Here is a 19,283-nt window from a genome sequence, read left to right as displayed (position 1 = left end):
TATAGATGCTTAGTACAAAAAAGAAAGTAAAAAAGGACAAATTAAACAAGACACAAGGCTCTAATGCTGCTCATATGGTAGTCCTTAGGACCTTTGACTAGATTGACTACCAGGGATTTCCCTACCCCCACCCCCTGAATTTCCCCAACATCCTGACAGTGGTCAGCTAGTTACACAGTGTTGCCAATTTAGTCATTGGTTGGAAATTTGAATTGAAATTGAAACATTAACAGCATAGACAGTATATGATAAAATACTTGTATCTGAAAAAGTATAATAGGTTTGAAAAGTATGAATGAAGACTAGCTTCTTCCCATAGCTGTTGTTTTCTTGACAATGTTGGCACATTTATTTTGGCAATATTGGCCAACCTTATAATTTCAAATTATGATTTGTAAGCAAGGTCTGAATGAGATCTACCCTGACAGCCAGGGCAGGGGGAAGGCTTCAGGACCAGGTTGTATTTACATGAACTCAACTACTCTACCTAGGTAGCCAGCCCACAGAGCTGTGTTGTCCAAGTGATCAGTTTTGGCTGGTGTTGGGTTACAAATCACTTTAGTATTCAATGTGGGGATCATGAAATGTTGTTAACCTTATTGTATGAATAAAGGGCAGCAGAACTGTATTTAGCTTGCCCTGATTGAGAGGAGTCACCCGCAGTGCTTAATTTTTGCCAGGGCTGAGCCCCGGCACCTCTGGACTTGCCAAGTCAGTTATAAAAGTCAAAAACACCTCTTTCCTTACAGATCCCAGTGGAGTGAAGGGGAGAGAGAGACAGGGGTTTTGCTTGATGGTGTAGGCTGTGCCTAAGATTCGCAGGCACTATTTGACCGGCCCTTCTCCCCTATTTAAAGATAGAGCTTATTAGGCTTCATAGAGAGTCTTTTGTTTTGTTAAGTGACCACTAGAGCTGAAATCACTGATAATCAGGTTTAAGTGCTTAGACCCGCTGCAAGACAGCATTTCTGTGGAAAAGACAGCCCAGCCTGCACTTGTTGTGAGGTTCTCCCACTGAGAGCTGAAATCACTGAGTGCTGGGTGGACCCTCAAGAGACCAACTCACAGAGGTCACAGTGGCAGGTGGCAACAGAAGGTGATGTCACAGGGCCATCGGCGATGGAGAGGTAGAGTGAATGGTGGCACGACAAACAACTGTGACCAGAGTGAGTGGCCAGAGGGAGTGACGAGCAGGTGGAGAAATGAGCAAGGTGCTTCTCCCCTACACCACCCTTCTACCCCCAAGGTGGGAGGTGAACTCATGCGAAAGCACCTCTGAACTCTTGGTCTTCACTGACCAAAGACAACAACTAGGAGTGGGGTGTGGGTACAAAGAGAAGGGATGGGCACTTTAAAAGAACATTTCTTTGTTGGACTACGTTTTAGTGATTTTGCTCCAAAATGCTAGATTTGTGACTGAGAAATATATATAAATATACATTTCCTAGTAGGCCAAGATTTTTGAAATACATTGTTTGCCAAGGTCATTATCTCATATTCTTGCTATCTCGAGGGATCGTTATCTTGGGGAGTTTCTGTACTAAAGATTTTTATTATAATTAATTTTTACATAAGAACTAGGGCTGTTGATTAATCACAGTTAACTCACGTGATTAACTCAAAAATTAATTGTGATTAATCTCAGTTTTAATCATGCTGTTACACAATAGAATACGAATTAAAATTTATTAAATATTTTGGATGTTTTTCTACATTTTCATATATATTGTATTCTGTGTTGTAATTGAAATCAGAGCGTATATTATTTTTATTACAAATATTTGCACTGTAAAAATGACAAAGAAATAGTATTTTTCAATTCACCTCATATAAGTACTGTAATGCACTCTCCTTAATGGAAAGTGCAAACATAACTCAAACTAAAACAAAACAATGTCAAAACTAATTAGAGGGCTGAAGTCACCAGTCCCACTTTCTTGTTCAGCAATCACTAGGAAAACAAGTTGTTTACATTTATGCACAAACGAGATTATATGCTGGCCTCTTTCTTATTATAATGTACTGCAAAGTGAAAATACGGCGTTCATCGATGGACACTTATTGTAAGCTAGTGGTAAGCAGAAAGATTGCATGACAAGGTATTTACGTGCCATATGAGCTAACATTTGTTGCCCCTTCATGCTTGTCCCACAGCATTCGCAGAGGGACATGTCCATAACTGATGCTACGTCATGTAAATAAATAATGTGTTATTAAATGTTACTAGAACGTTTGAGAATAATTGATGTCCCGCAATCTTAGCCTGCATTCTGCCATAATAGTCTATGTATCGCATATTCTCAGATCGAAGATCAGCACATGTTGTTATTTTAAGAACACTTCACTTGCGATTTCACAAAACACAAAGTAAGGGGATCAGTGTGAGATTCTATAATATACTACTTACAGCACCAACCCAGGTTTAAGAAGCTGATAGGCCTTCCATAAATCTGAAGAAACAACTTTGTGGAGCATGCTTTCAGTAAGTCTTAATAGACCCAATACTCATGGAAAAACTTAGAACAACCATCAAAAAAATCAGTCCGTCTGCTGTGGCAGACTGATTTAGAATAATTAAAATTGAACATGCGTAGTTCCACATCTGCTTTGGATGTACTGAGCAGAACCACTGTCCTATGGAATGGTGGTGTGCAGCATGAAGCAGACACATGACTCTTTGTTGCTCTGTAATGTAAATATCTTGCACACTCGGCTACAAAGTGCATGAGAAGTCCTGTTTTCTCAGCTTTTCAGGTGACACGTATCAAGAAGTGGCAGCATATCTCCTGCAATGTAACAAACTGTTTGTCTGAGAGATTGGCTGATACAAGAAGTAGGACTGAGTGACAGAGCCTCTCACAAATTTGAACATTGTTTATTTTTGATATGCAGGTATTTTTGTACATAGCTACATTTGTAGTTCAACTTTCGGTAAAATAGATTGACGACAGTACCGGTATTAGTGATTGAAAATACTATTTTGTTGTATTTTACTAGTGCAAAATATCGTAATTCAAAAATAAATTATAAGTGAGCCATGGTACACTTGTATCTGCGTAGATATGTTAAATCAAATATTTGAAAATGTAATGAAACATCCAAAATTTAAAGAAAGAAATGGATAAAGTCTATTATTAACAGTGTGAATTTAATCACTGGCTGATTAATTCAAGATTATTTTTTATCACCATGATTATATCGCAATTCAATTTTTTTTATCATGTGACAGCCCTCAATAAGAACGGCCGCTTGGGTCAAACAAGGTCCATTAACTCAAGTACCCCTTCTACTTGCGCTACTATTTGATGACATTCTCATCATCTTGGATGCATGAAAAGAACCTCGAGAATCCACCCGTTGATTTTAACAATTTCCATCCACCATAACCTCAGACTAGACCAACCACACAACGGTCCATTCCAGACACTACTCGGCAATAAGCAATAGTCACATAAACACCTACCCTATAGCCGGAAACCTCACGACTAACTATACTTACCTATAGGCTCAGCTTCCATCCATTGACACTACACAGCGTCATTGTCTACAGCCAAGGCTTCTAAGATACACCGTATTTGCTCCACCCGCAAGACAGAGATAAACCTACAAATCTCTTCAAGCTTCTTAAAATAAAGACCCCTCGATGTGAAAAAACAGAGCCAGAAGAGGACCTCAGAAGCCACCGCGTAATTGACAGGCCAACAAGAAATATCACAGAACGCCACTAGCCATCATCTTACAGCCCAACTAAAACCTCTCCGCACTATCAACGACTACAAACCTATCCGTAAAGATGATCCTCCCTCACAGATCTTGTAGACAGGCCATCTTGCGCTTATAGACAGCCTCCCACTCGAAGCAATACTCACACAACCACTACACCATACAACATAAACTCTAACCCAGGAACCTATCACTTGCAACAAAGCCCATCCTAGCTCGTCACATTCTATTAAGTGACACACATAGACCTAATCACTTCAGCCATGCCATCATGGGTCCATCACCTTCTACATCTACCAACGTGATTACAGCCATCGATGTTGCCAGCAATGCTGCTTCTGTCATGTATCAGTGCCAACGTGACATCTCTGATACGCATAAGAAAAATAATCCACAAATCTGACATCAGGAATCATAACATTCAAAAACCAGTGGGAGAACACTTCAACCTCTCTAACCACTCAGTGACAGACTTGAAGGTGGCAATTTTGCAACAGAAAAACTTCAAAAACAGACTCCAAAAAGAGAGACTGCTGAACTCGAATTAATATGCAAATTAGATACAATTAACTCAGACCTAAACAGAGACTGGAAATGGTTGGGTCATTACACTAATTGAATCTATTTCCCTGTGTTAAGTTCTCCTCACACCTTCTATGGGTCATCTTAATTATCACTTCAAAAGGTTTTTTTTCTCCTGCTGATGAAAGCTCATCTCAATTGATTAGACTCTTTCTGTTGGTATGCATACTTCCACCTTTTCATGTTCTCTATATCTATAAATATCTCCTGTCTGTGTGTTCCATTTTATGCATCTGAAGAAGTGAGCTGTAGCTCACGAAAGTTCATGCTGAAATAAATTTGTTAGTCTCTAAGGTGCCACAAGTACCCCTGTTCTTTCTGCGGATACAGACTAACACAGCTGCTACTCTGAAACCTGTCTTCCGATAGTGGCCAGTGCTAAGTGCTTCAAAGGAAATTAACAGAACAGGGCAATTATCAAGTGATCCATCCCCTATCATCCATTCCTGATTTCTGGCAAGCAGAGGCTCTCAGAGCATGGTGTTGCATCCCTGTCCATCCTGTCTAATAGCCATTGATGGACATTTCCTCCATGAACTTATCTAGTTCTTTTTTGAACCCTAGTGTAGTTTCGGCCTTCACATCATCTCCGGGCAAAAAGTTTCACAGGCTGACCGTGTGTTGTGTGAAGAAGTACTTCTTTTTGTTTGTTTTAAATCTGCTGCCTATTAATTTCATTGGGTGACTCCTAGTTCTTGTGTTATATGGAGCTTATTCACTTTCTTCACACCAGTCAAGATTGTATAGATCTCTATCATATCCCCTCTTAGTCCTCTTTTTTCCAAACTGAAATATCCCAGTCTTCTTAATCTCTCCTCATATGGAAGCTGTTCCAGACCCCTAATCATATTAGTTGCCCTTCTCTGTACCTTTTCCAACTCCAATATAATTTTTTTTGAGATTGGGTGACCAGAATTGCATGCAGTATTGAAGATATGAGCATATCATGGATTTATATAATAAAAATGGAGGAGCTTGGTTTGCCAGAGCAATCAGTAAAGCCAGTGCTGATAAACTATGTGAAAAGGCTGCAAAACACCAATCCTCTGGACTGCATTGACATGCAGGAAGCCAGCCATTGTCAAAGCCAATTTTAGAAGTACTTAATGAGGCTGTTAAAAATGTTGGCAACACAACACAGTTTATTCAAACAAACATGGCTATCACACATACTTTCTCTTTAAGCAAGAGATAACATTGGCCTCAAGTTTGTAGTATGTGGTAAGTGCACTGTCATTTGTTAATCCTGAAGTTGGACACTGGTTCTGACCAAGACCAGCAAATGCTCACTATCTTTCTGCAAGAAACTCAACTGACAGGTTAGAAGCATGAAGTGCAACTGTGAAAAACTCAGCAGCTGAAAAAGTGAAGAACTCTCACTGCATTCAGAAAATATGCATATATGGCTCATGAATGAACTGATGCAAATGGGTGTCCAAGTATTAAGTCACTGCATACATTATCTTAAGGTTAGTGGTAGGCCAATAGATGAATTGCTAGATGTTCAGGTTATAGAAGACACATCTGCTGCATCTCTGACAGCCCACATCTTAGGAAAGTTAAAAGCTTGTAAACTGAACCCCAAAGAGATGGCTGCTTATGCATTTGATGGAGCTGCAAACTTCTCTGGAAGACATAGTGAAGTACAAGCTTTGTTCAGAGAAAAGTGTAACTCTAAACTCTCCTATACATACTGCGGAGACCATCTACTCCAACTAGCACTAATACGAGCTGCAGAATCTTCAAAAAGGCATTTAAAAAGCTATAAATTTAATGTCTTCATTATACTCTTATTTCAGCAAGAGTCCAAAAGGACTGAGTGTCTTGGAAAATATAGAAGATACACAGGACTGAAGTTCAAATTGGTCCAACCTGCGAAAACCCGCTGGCTTTCTCATGAGCGATCCTTGGCTGTTGTCTTAAAATTACTGCAACCATTATTATTGGCTTTGGAATGTATCTACCGAGATGGGACGGATTTAAGTAGTGAGATTGGTGGACTACTTTTGCTACTAAGTTCAGAGAAGACAATCGCTATTCTCTCTTGTAAGTCTACTGTTGAAATCACTTGGGTCATTAAACAATGCCATCCAGGCATCTGCTACAACAGTAGTAGATCTCTGTCCAGCAATGGAAGCTACACTAGGATCAATCAGAGAGATACCCATTGAAAACGTACTGGAAGATGCACAGACTTCAGTTCAGAAGTTGACTAATTAGGGCACTTATATGGATTCTTTAAATGAAGAGGACAAGAAGTGTTTGTTAAGCCAGCTGAAAAAATAAAGTACACAGACTTGATTCTTACATCTCTACAACAGCAACTTCTGGATTTTAACAACCTCTACGTTTTTACAGATGCCTGTCTATAAAACACCAACAGTTGAGTGAAGTGAAGCACTATCTGCAGTGGGGCTGCTATTTGATTAGGACAGAATAGAGAATATGAACACAGAATGGAATATCATATGATGAATGAATGAAGATTTGACTTCAACTTCTTCTTTATCATCGCTAGTGGTTTGACCCAATCTCTGTACTATGTTTCCTGGGATGAAAGAAGTAGGAAATCATCTCTTTCTACTCCCAGTCACAACTGAGTGCTTTTTTTCCTCATTGAACAGAATTTTGTGTTCTGAAAGAAGTCACCTTCTGAGTGATCATGAGCATATCATGAAGGACTGGAAGTACAGGACACACAGGAAGCCACCAAAAAAGAATGCACTGCATTCAAGAAGTTCATTAACAGAGTTGTACAAAATTATAACAAGAAACCAAGATGAATGTAGGTGTCATGCTTCATAGTAGGCTTGTGTAGCCAACTTTAATCTGTGTGATGATTTTAAAACATAAGTTACATCTAATAAAATGGTTGTGAAACATTATTCAGTTTTTACTGTGGTGCCATACAGCCCACCTTAGCCCCAATAGTCTCACTCCTCATCGAGCCTCACACACACACTCTGTATTTTTGAACACCCCCACTAATGTCAATTGCTGGGGAAAACACTGTTAACTACAGTTTTTGAATGTGATCTCAATACAGATGCCATATGGAGCTGGCTTTCTCGAAAGACTAGATTGAGGTATCCATCTTATTTCCTGCGAATATATGTGCTACAAATGATGACCAAGTGTATGGTTTGGGATATCAATATTTCTGAGAGACTGTTGTAATACATGAACTTCTGATAATGTATTTACCATTTGCTACCTAACAGATATACTTTTAATTATATATAATATGTATGAATGGTTAGAATATTAATCAATTATTTGCATTACATATATTTTTCATTTTCTGAATTTCAGCTTGAATGGTTAAAATTTGTCACAATTATAATTGGACAAAGTGAGTCAAAATGGGAAGCGTTAGGGAACTTTAACTATAGGTATTGCTACTGCTCCATTTTATATATGATATATAATGTATAAACAAACACTTCCACACACACTGAAATCTACTGGGAATGATGGCCTGAGATCCAGGAAGAAATTGAAGGATGTGTACGTAGAGTCTATGCTGAAGCACACAGTGATGCAGCTGCGTTGCTGGTAGCTGTGACGCTGTAGCAGTTTAAGTGTAGACATACCCCTAGGCTCTCAAATTAACACTTCACAGAGGTGAAAAAAATCTTCACAGTAAATAATTCACCTTATTCATAGCATTGCCATCATGGTTTAAGACTCAAAATTGCAACTCTGTTAAGGAACACAATGAGGCCACTGAAAAGCCTTCAGCTAGTAATATGCAGAGTTGTTGTAGCCATGTTGGTCCCAGGATATTAGAGAGACAAGGTGGGTGACGTGATATCTTTTACCTTACCAAATTCTGTTGGTGAGAGAAAGAAGCTTTTGAATTACAGGAGTTCTTTTTTATATCTGGGAAACTTAAGCCATGTTTATGCTAGCACTTACATTGGCAAAACTTTTGTCATTCAAGGGTATGAAAAAAATCACCCTCCCCCAGGCAACATAATTTTTTTCAGCATAAGCACTCTGTGACATGTCATTCCATATTTTTTATGAAAATATGCTTATGATAGGTATATGACATAGCTGAGATATACTTTATGCAAGATCGCGCATGTGCGATATCATTAGAAAGGTTATGATTTACTGAATGCAATTATCCAATTTGTATGCCTGTATCATTTCTGTCTCTGAAGTTAGGAATATTGACTATGTATCTGCATTTTAACTATGCTACTTTGGGTGATGCCCACTGCTAACATTTCAGGTACAACAATGGAAAAACGAGACAGGGCAGATGGCCCATCAGCGAGGACTATAGACTGAAAAGTGTGGTCTTCCTGTAGACTCTCCATACTGCCACTGACTCATGGATGCTGTGATACTATAGGGTCAGGTGGTCTTGTTACCTGATACTAAAATATTACTAGGACTTCTTGTAACTTTCCACTGTAAGGAAAGGGGAGTCAAGTTTGGGAAACAAAGGATTCCTGCCTTACCTAAATCCTATTTAAGGGTGGGGAGGAAGGCAAACAGGATTCCTCCTCTCCATGGCCTGGCTGCCCAAGAAGGAAAACTGAAGGCAAGAGGGGAGTCCAGACTGAGACAGGGGTCTAGTCTGAAAAGGAATATAACTGGAACTCTGAACCACAGAAGCTTTGCAAACTGCCTACAACAATATCTAGGGTGGAAAATATTATCTGTAATCAATTTCTTTAAGCTTAGTTTGCATGTTTGATTTAATTTCCTTAGTAATCTGCTTTGTTCTGTTTGTTACCCCTTTTACCACTTAAAATCTGCCTTTCTAGTTAATAAAATTTGTCTTGTTTATTATTAAACCCAGTTTCTGTAATTTCTAACTCTGGGGGTAAGAAGTGTGCACATCTCTCTCCACACTGAGGGAGGGGGCAAATTTCCTAATATATCTTTGGGTCTTCACTCCAAGGGAAGTGGACATCTGAGTGCTGAAGCAAATCCCTTAAACTGAGTGTTCCCAGAGCTGATCTGCAACTGGGTGTGTGTTAGAGGAGGTTTTAAGATCCTGGCTCAGCAAGACAGGTTAAAGGGGGCCCCGACAGAACAGGTAGACTCAGTGGCATGTCAGCACATCAGGTGGCTTCTCAAGGGCTCCCACCCGTCACCTGCTCATGTACACAACACTATGTTGGCGTGAGACACTCTCCTGCCAACATAGCTACCGCTGCTCATTGAGCTGGTTTTATTATGTAGATGGGAGAGCTCTCTCCCATCAGCGTAATACAGCTAAATGGGTGCTCTTACAGCGGCACAGCTGTATTGGTACAGCTGTGCCGCTGTAAGCTTGTAAGTGTAGACATGGCGCAACTCAGAGTGTCACAGCTACCTACAAAACAGGCCAGTTCACCTTGAATGGTCCCTTGAAATGTGTTTTAATTACTTATGCTAGACAGTCTATTCCATCTTGTGTTTAGTTGTGACACTTTAAGTTTTCAAGACTTGAAGAATGGTGTGTAAGCTCGAAAGCTTGTCTCTCTCACCATCAGAAGTTGGTCCAAGAAAAGATATCACCTAATTCAGCTAGAAATGGCTTTCGGCCGTTCTTATCTATTGTAGGCAGAGCTGACAAGGATGCAAATAGTTAAGATAGTCTAACATTTTCCTTTATAAGATGCTGTTTTCAGTTGTTTTTAACTTTGCCAAACTTTAAAAGTTAGGGCTGAAATTTTCCATGCTGGGTGTCAGACGCAGATTAATTTATTGTTAAAGTTCAGCTGCTTCAGAGAATGAGTTTGGGGGGGAAATATGCTGTAGTTGCCCTGCAGTATCATTAAAGGGTGGCTGGCTGGCTGGCTGACCAAAGCACTCTTTCAGTATAGCTAGGGGTAATTTACATGCTGGAGGCTGGGTGTGAGCAGACCAGGAGCGGTTGCTCTCACAGCAAAGCAGTGTAAGAAGCACCTCAGCTTGGAGAACTGAGCAGATGCAGCTAACAGTCCAGATTGTACCCTGGGGAACACCACAGAAACATGTCTGGGCAATCTTAATTCTAGCTTTCCCTAACTTCTGAGTGCTTCACTTGCAGCCTTAACATTCTTTCAGATAATTTTAATATAATTACTATACACTTTGTAATATAGTTAGAAAAAAATCTGTCTCTACATATCATAGGGCTTGACTCCACTTACCGGGGGATCGACGTGTGGTGATTGATCCACCGGGTGTAAGACCTGCTAAATAGACTGCCGATCATTCTCCCATCAACTCAGGTACTCCACGGGAACGAGAAGTGTAAGGTAAGTTGACAGGAGAGATTCTCCTGTCGACCCAGCGTGGTGTAGACACTGCAAAAGGTCGACCAAAGCTACGTCGATGTCAGCTACGTTATTCACGTAGCTGGAGTTGCATAACTTAGATCGATCATAATGTAGACCTGCCCATAGATGAAAATTTGTAAAATGAAAGAATGTGTGCTAGTCACAAACTACTAGCTGTGAGTTTTTATGTCAATGGACCCATATATGTTTTACCTAAACATTCTTGGATCTAATGGAATCCCGTTGCCCTGACATTATTAAATATACTTGGATTCAGTAGGATCTCAATGGCTGTGCCTCCTTAGATCTGGCAAAAGCCAGCATGAACCAGTCCTAACATTTTTACAGTTGGTTGGCATGTGTTTAAAGATCAATTCCTCCAAAACAAAAACACATATCGTTTCCTGGTCAACTATTCTGATAAACATCAACCAGCTGATCAGACTGCATAATAGACAGTAAATCTATACACTGCCTAGCCATTAGAAATATTTTTGGACTCATCCATTTGCAAGGGACAGGGGTGGCAGTATTGTGTGATAATCTAATGGTCCTGCCATCCATTGCTAGTGACGGGGACTGGAAACATGGACTTCTCAGGCCAAAACAGTTATACTGGGGATAACTTTAGTTCTAGTCAATAGAAATATAGATATGCCTTGGGCAAGTCAATCTCTTAGTGCTGCAGTTTACCCAACACAGGCATACTACCAATCTAGTTCTTAATGATGTTGTGAGGTTTAATTCATAATTAGCATTTGTAAAGTGTTTTGAGAAGATCTGATGAAAGATTATATAGAAGGACAATGTGTTATTACTATTATGGCTTTTAATTGTATATTTTGTACCATGAAATAGTCACAACATCTACTGAACTTCGCTTTTTGAATAAAATCAAGTGCAACTATTAGAGCTTGTCCATGTGGGAATGTTTTACCAGTTATACTGATAAAGTCATACTGTCATAACCCACCATATGAAAAACTTTTATTTTGGTATAGGAGTGGCTTTTTTCAGTTTAATTTCCCAAACAACAAAACTAAACTAAAAAAAAAGGCACTTTGTAGCAGAATAAGGATGTCTACATGGAGGGTAATACTGGTGTAACAATATTGGTTTAAATACACAACTTGGGTTGTTTTCAGTATAACCTTTCCCATGCAGACACAGAAATTTAATATCCAATACATTCTGTATCAGGGGATTGTATCCTTCCGTTGCAGGGGTATTGATTTTTCCACATCTGTTATGATCCAATGCTGAACTATGCAAATAAGATATGTAAAACACAAAACTATATGTACCCATAATGTCAAACCCATTAGAAAATTACTAACTCTCAGATGAACCAAGTGAATGCTGGTACCCACTAGAAAGTATGCTAGACAACTGGCACGTACACATTCATGCTTCTTACAACAGGACTTTTGAGTGAATCAAATTCTTTAAAAGCTACCCTAGTTCCTCAGCATGTTTGTGCTCACTGGAGATTTAAAGATGTTTAGATCTCTAGTCAAAGGGGAGGTTTGGTGGCAGACTCTGAAATGAGCTAAAACTTTTAGCAGCCTCCATAATTTCAAACACATATCCTGAGTAAAATATAGTAAGGTTATAAATAATTATACATAACTTTAACAACAGAGTGATATTGCACAAAAGCAAACAAAAGTTTGAAAGTAAGGAAATTCACAATGAAGGTCCCTGCAGCATTCCGCTTACTGCCTACTTCTTCCTATTGTGTATTTTATTTACAACACTCTGGTCTTCAGTTGCATGGTGATTTAGTCTCCACCAACACTCCCCTCTTATGCCAGGTACAGGGAAATCACAAGGGCATGTACAATAATTGGAAGATTTATGGCCTATATGTATAGGATGGACACAATGGACATTATTTGTTAGATGAGAAAATCCATTTATTAGTGTTTAATATTTATACTGCAGTAGATCAGATTAATATATTTTAAGGCAAGAAGGGACCATTATGATCAGCCAGTCTGACCTCCTGCATAACATAGGCCAAAGAACTTCACGCAATAATTTCTGCATCAAGCCCATAGCTTCTGTTTGAGCTATAGCATATCAGGATTAGGGCCCTATTCTGTTTGGTACCATACAAAATGTAGGAAGAGACAGTCCCTGATTTGAAAAATTTAATCTATACTCCTAGTATGCAAATAGATAGTCCCTTTGGGTAAAGTTACTTGCATGTGTAAGCATTTGCAGGATTGGGGCTTAAATAAATTGAAAGTAATGAGACAGAGTTTAAATTGCTACAGAAAGAAAAAGAACTGCAAGAAAAAAATTGAAAATAAATTTAAACTGAAAACATTGATAATGACACATTAAATTAATGGTTAATCTTGACTGTATTGTAATTAACATATCAGTCTTGAATTTTCCTAGGTTTTAAACAGTCTAACCTATTTTGTCATTTATATTAAGAAATATTTACATATGCTTTCATATTAATTTTTCCAAAGCCTAGAAGGTTTGTATTTACTGCTACAGAATTTAGAACACCACAGTAGTCAAACCACAACTCATACAGTGTACAATGGTCACTATGCAGATTTAGAAGAAATTCCTTAGATTCTAAGGCCTTGTCTACACTTGCAAGTTGCAGCGCTGGTGAGGGGGTTACAGCGCTGCAACTTAGCAGGTGTCTACACTTAAAAGCTCAGCCAGCGCTGCAACTCCCTGTTTGCAGCGCTGGCTGTACACCTGGGTCTGCTTCCGGTGTAGCGAGACCAGCGCTGGTGATGCAGCCTGTCATCAGTGTGACACTCACCAGCGTTTTTATGGGCCTCCAGGGTATTAGGTACTATCCAGCATTCCTCTTCAGCCTCTCTGGTCATCACTTCGCACTCCAACTGCCTCTGGCTCAGAGCCTGGAGAGGAGGGGGAGTTGTAGAGGAACCGCAGAGGAGGCTACTGAGTGTTTGGAGAACTCTCAGGGAGTCATGCAGGCAGGAGCTATGTTTCCATCGCAGAAGAAGCTAGCGCATCGCAGCTGCTGGGACTTGGTGTGGGAACGCAGCAGAGGAGCCTGTTCCGGCTAAGAAGCTTTTATTATAGATCAAATGTTTTGGAGCAGGGGGGCTATGGCTGCTGCAAGCATGCCTAGATGTGGAATAACCATTGATTTCCCTGTAAGCTGCTCTTGCCTTTCCAACAAGCCACAGAAACCCATGGCTCCAGAGGAAAGCAACCCACCACCCTTCCCAGTGAGCTGCATGTGCAACGATGGCTCTGAAGTAAGCTGCTGTGGCAGATGAGGTGTAGGGTTCAGTGTTATGTTACCTGTAGCTGCTCTTTGCTTTCCAACAAGCACAAAGAAAACCCCATGGCTTCCAGAGTGAAGCCAACCCCACCCTTCCATGGTGAGCTGCGTGTGCAAGATGGCTCTGAGAGTAGCTGCTGTGCAGATGTGGTGTAGGTCAGTCGTATTTACCTTAGCTGCTCTTTGCTTTCGCACAAGCCACAAAACGCCACGGGCTTCCAGAGTGAACACACCCCCACGCCCCACCCTTCCCAGTGAGCACGTAGCAGCCCCCCCTTCCAGCTGTGAGCCGCGTGTGGGAAACTCGCCATCTCTATCTGCAGCTGCGGCCTCTCGTGCTATGCTCAGAATGTTAAATGATGCACAAAACTCTTTAAAACAATGCAAGGCCTCTGTATTAAGCAGTTCATCTCTGTTTTTTTTTTTTAAGTGACCTTAATACTGCTCCACTCAGTTGCAGGACTTTCTGAAAGAGCCGCAAAAGCTTACAGAAAAACCCAAGAAGAACTAAGAAAGATGGTGAAGCAGTAGGAATCTGGTAATTCCACAGAAAAATAAAAAGTTCAAGACTGAGGGAATAAGGAACTCATGAAAAAGGAACAGGCTACCAAGATAAGAGGAGAAGGCTTGCAAGAGAAGCACAGATCGGCAGGATGGACTTAAAAAAAGTGGGGGAAAAAAGCTCTCATTTTCTTTCATGTATATTTTACTTCCATAACTATATGAATAATATTATATACTTGCATCATACTAGCTGCTTATGCTGTGATTGTTATGACGCTGTTGGTCACATGTTGTGGGTCCGCCACTCCTGGGGATGTGCACAAATGTGTTGGTTCCAGCTGCTCCTGCAGGGTTAATGCCGAACACGCAGGGCAGCAGTGGACATGGGGCTGCTGAAGCAGGCAGGGCTGACTGAGGTAGGGTCTGGCTGCGGCAGGGCAAGGGATGGGGGCTGGTGTGAGACAAGGGGTGTGGGCCGGCGCCTGCTTCAGGCAGTGGGGTGCAGCAAGGGTTGACTGAAACAGGGCACCAGGGGTGCTGGGCTGGGCAGCGTGTGCAGAGCGGTGCGGGCAGTCAGTGGTGGGGGGCTGGCTGGCCTTTGGGGCAGGGGTTGTGGCAGGGTTGGCTGGAACAGGACAGGTGGCAGGGTGGCTGTGGCAGGGTGCGAGCCTGGCTGCAGCGCAGAGGGGCTGGACTGATGTGGGCAGGTCATCGGGGTGCAGCAAGTCAAACTGGAACCCAGCCCTTTAAAGTAGCCCCCCTTCTAAACTACGGGGACTTCTTAAAAGCGGCGGGAGCGCTGGGGACTGGCAAGAGGAAGGCGGGGCTCCAGCGGCTATTTGAAGGGACGGGGTGGCACACAGGCAGCTCGAGCCCAGACTTTTAAATACGCCCCCTCACGCCTCAAGGGCTCAGGGGGCGTATTTGAAAGGCCGCAGAGCTCCAGCCGGGGTCGCGGGGCTTTGCCGGCTCTGGCCGGAGCTCTCCAGCCGGGGTCGCAGGCTGCCGTGCTCCTGCGCGCGAGTGCGACAAAGCCCACACGCCCAACTCTCAGGCTGAGCCCGTCCGGAGCGCCGCAGCCCCGCCGGCCGGACTGGAGCTCTAGCTGGGAGAGCGGGCCATCCGCGTCCCCTGCCGCGCCTCACCAAGGAGCGGAACCATTGAGCGAGACGCAGCTGGGGAACCGGGGTAAGTTTTTTTTTTTTTTAAAAAAAAAGGTGCCTAGTGCGGGGGCCTCTTAGGCATGGGTCCGATTCCCAGGCATCACAGGTCGTTGAACAGGAAGCGGAATGAACCCGCACCCTTCCCGTCCCCTTCCCACAACCACCAGCGATCAAATGGACGAGGTGCTCTGTGGATAGCGCCCAGCAATGCGCCACTCACACAGCGCTGCAACTCGGTGCACAGTGGTGGACACACTGCAGTGCTGGTCGCTGTCAGCTGTGGACACCAGCCGCGCTGCCTACACCATCCGATGTAGACCACAGCTGAACGGCCAGACGCTGCAAACTGTAATGTAAGACAAACCTAAAATCTACAGCAGTCAACTCGAGTTTAAAACCACATCACTTGCTACTGTAAGAAGCCAACCTGTTGTGCAGGATACACTTCATGTCTGTTAACAACAATCAACCCAATCTCAAATAGGATTGAACTACACCAGTGTTAGAGCAAATTAGGGGCCAAAATCCTGAGCCCACCTCAGTTTGTGTACATGTACAATAGTGTTACAACAGAGAGCTGTACCCCACGTGTTAGTGCATGTTCTGTTGGCTTTGTCATACAATGTAAGATTTTTTTCAGGGTTGCTGTATGTCAGTGAAAAAGTACAGGATGGCTTCTGCAATGTGATCTGAACCTTATCCCTTGACTTCAGTGGGTTCTGCACGGGCAAGTGGTCCCCTGCACAGTGCTCATTGCAAGATCAGGGCCTTAGAGAACGGGAACTCCCAGAGGGTAAAAAGTATAGCCAGACGATAGCTTCCCTAGGAAAAGTGAATCAAACGAAGCCATGAAGCACCTAAATCCAACGTGTGCTGGATGTGTGTTGGAGTTAACACAACCCGCAAAACCCATTTTTCTAAAGGCCAATCCTGCCCCCCGGTATCACCTTTGCACCAAGGGCCGCCCGCCCTGTTCCATGGCTGCGCCACCGAGTCAGCTGTACACCAACCCGCCTCCTACTCCTCCCCACCGCACCCAGCGCCCCAGAACCGCAAGGAGGTCGTTTCAGCAGAGCTGCCTGGAGCCCGCGGATGGCACGGAGGAAACAAACGAGCTGTTAGCTGGAGCCGGGGCCGAGCTCCGCTTCTCGCTACTTTCACGCTCCGACGCAGGTGTTTCCCCCAGCCAGGAGCCGGCAGACCCGCGGGCGAGGAGGCTGACGCCGGCGTCCCAGCTCCCCGCCGCTGGGCAGCCCGGCTGCGGAACCCTCCCCGGAGCCGCGGCGGCAGCTGCAGCCGTCGGTCCACTCGGCGCCAGCCTCTGGGCGGGAGCGCCCTGTGGTGCCCGGCCCGCACCTGGCAGCTACTGCGAGTGCCGCGCACGGCTCACGCCAGCCAGGGCCTGGAGCCGGGGCAGGGCACTGGCAGCCCGGGGCGGGCGCGGAACAGCTCTGCAGGGCAACGCCCGGCGGAAGGACAGCGCGGGGGAAAGCCCAGGGCATCCCCTGTGACCCGCGCAGGGGGCGGGCAGCCCGGGGGAGGGGAGTGCAGAGCACAGGAGAACTCCTGAGGAATGGGGGGAGGGCGCGATGGAGTTTTAAATCACCCTTTCTCAAGTGTTGTGGCAGTGCTAGGTTTTGGTATGGCCCGGTCTGCTATGTTCCTACTTGCTGAAACAAATCCTGCCTGTGACTTCGGAGCGAGGCGCAGTCGGTAGTGCAGGTTTTGTATACGTACCCCTACGCCAGGACAATTCCGCCCACCCCCATGGAGGTGCTGCCTGCACCCCTGTGACACGGGGCTTGCATCAGTGCTAGTTCACCTGCTGAGGTAAGGCACGCTGGTGCAAACCACAGGTTTACGTTTTTGGGGTTTTTTTTGCTGGAGCAGTGTGTGCATTAGGGGTTGGTACTGTTGTAAACGGTGGTGCAGATCTCCCTAGATTACGCAAGACCTCAGTGGAGAAATAGCTACTCCCTTCTAGAACTAGCTGTTGCAAGATGTAACTGTTTGAGGTGTTGAGAGATTGCTTCTCTATGCCCACTGCGACATTTGACCAGATTATATAAGGGTAATTACTATTTTATTAGATTTAGGTGCCTCTTTGATTTCTCGCAACATTATGCACTCAATAGCCCACTTCTGATCTTAAGGCCAACAGTATAGTCTTACTGGTATATTTGTATTATGTATTTGTATTATGATTTGGTATTTAGATACTTACATTGATTATTTTTGGCCATGTGCCTATTTTTATTTCCAGTTTATCTGGCACCTTACTAGTTTATCAAAATTTATCTTTGTGGCCTGAACCTGTCACTCCTCCAGTACTGCTGTAACTTCAGTCCTGGTTTTTAAGGATACAAATATTTTTGTTTTGTAACCCTAGCAAATGTCTGTTTGACTCATGTGTGACTTAAGACTTTTTTCCAGTAACTTAAATTTAACTCCCATGTCATCACTGCTGCACCTTTGTATGTCATAATATCAGTATATAGTTTAAACACTGCGGGCTTGTCTACACACAAAAGTTGGACAGCTTTAATTATACCAGTCTAGTTAAAGCAATATAACCTTCCTTTTGCGGGTGCAGCTGTAGCACTGTGGCTGTACGTGTACTAATATAACTTATTCCCCTTCCCTTTTGGGAATAAGTCATCCAGATGTAATGCACCTTTGAACCAACGTAACTGCATTTATCTTGAGGATTGCACTGGCCTAATTATTATGTAAAACTCATAGCCCTAATTAAAATAGTTTATGTACCGATGTCAACCCTGTCCACATATCTATTCAAGTGACATCATCATAGGACCTAATCCACATCAGCCATACCAGCAGGGGCTCAATTCACCTGCACATATACCAATGTGATATATGCCATCATGTGCCAGCAATGCCCCTCTGCCATGTACATTGGCCAAACCAGATAGTCTCTACGCAAAAGAATTAATGGATACAAGTCTGACATCAGGAATCATAATACTCAAAAACCAGTAGGAGAACATTTTAACCTGTCTGGTCGTTCAGTGACAGACCTGCGGGTGGCAATTTTGCAACAGAAAAGCTTCAAAAACAGACTCGAACGAGAAACTGCTGAGCTGGAATTGATATGCAAAATAGATACAATCAACTTAGGTTTCAATAGGGACTGGGAATGGCTGAGCCATTGCAAACATTGAATCTATCTCCCCTTGTAAGTATTCTCACGCTGCTTAGCAAAGTGTTGTACTGGGCTATCTTGATTATCACTTCAGAAGTTTTTTTCTCTTACTTAATTGGCCTCTCAGAGTTGGTAAGACAACTCCCACCTTTTCATGCTTCTCCCTATGTGTATATATATCTCCTCAATATATGTTCCATTCCATGCATCCGAAGAAGTGGGCTGTAGCCCATGAAAGCTTATGCTCAATAAATTTGTTAGTCTCTAAGGGTATGGCTACACTTGAAATTTCAAAGCACTGCCGCGGCAACACTTTGAAGTGTGAGTGTGGTCAGAGCACCAGCGCTGGGAGACAGCTCTCCCAACGCTGCACGTAAACCACATCCTTTACGGGTGTAGCGTGCAGCGTTGGGAGCTGTGCTCCCAGCGCTGCTGCCCTGATTACACTGAGGCTTTACAGCACGGCATCTTGCAGCGCTCAGGGGGTGTTTTTTTCACACCCCTAAGTGCGAAAGTTGCAGCGCTGTAAAGTGCCAGTGTAGCCATACCCTAAGGTGTCACAAGTACTCCTGTTCTTTTTGTGGATACAGACTAACATG

The 19,283-nt window shown here is 43.1% G+C and overlaps 1 protein-coding gene across 1 annotated transcript in view; it reads right to left on the bottom strand.

The window, feature by feature from the left end:
* Window positions 1-17,055, bottom strand: part of PIK3CG (phosphatidylinositol-4,5-bisphosphate 3-kinase catalytic subunit gamma) — a 59,361-nt gene extending 42,306 nt beyond the window's left edge. The window contains exon 1 of the mRNA XM_075064812.1: window positions 16,683-17,055. The gene's annotated coding sequence lies outside the window, so the exon portion shown is untranslated. The remainder of the gene's footprint in view (window positions 1-16,682) is intronic.
* Window positions 17,056-19,283: the final 2,228 nt, after the last annotated feature.

The sequence above is a fragment of the Chelonoidis abingdonii genome, chromosome 1, assembly GCF_003597395.2.
Source record: "Chelonoidis abingdonii isolate Lonesome George chromosome 1, CheloAbing_2.0, whole genome shotgun sequence".
NCBI lineage: Eukaryota > Metazoa > Chordata > Testudines > Testudinidae > Chelonoidis > Chelonoidis abingdonii.
This window is presented reverse-complemented; position numbering and strand designations above follow the sequence as displayed.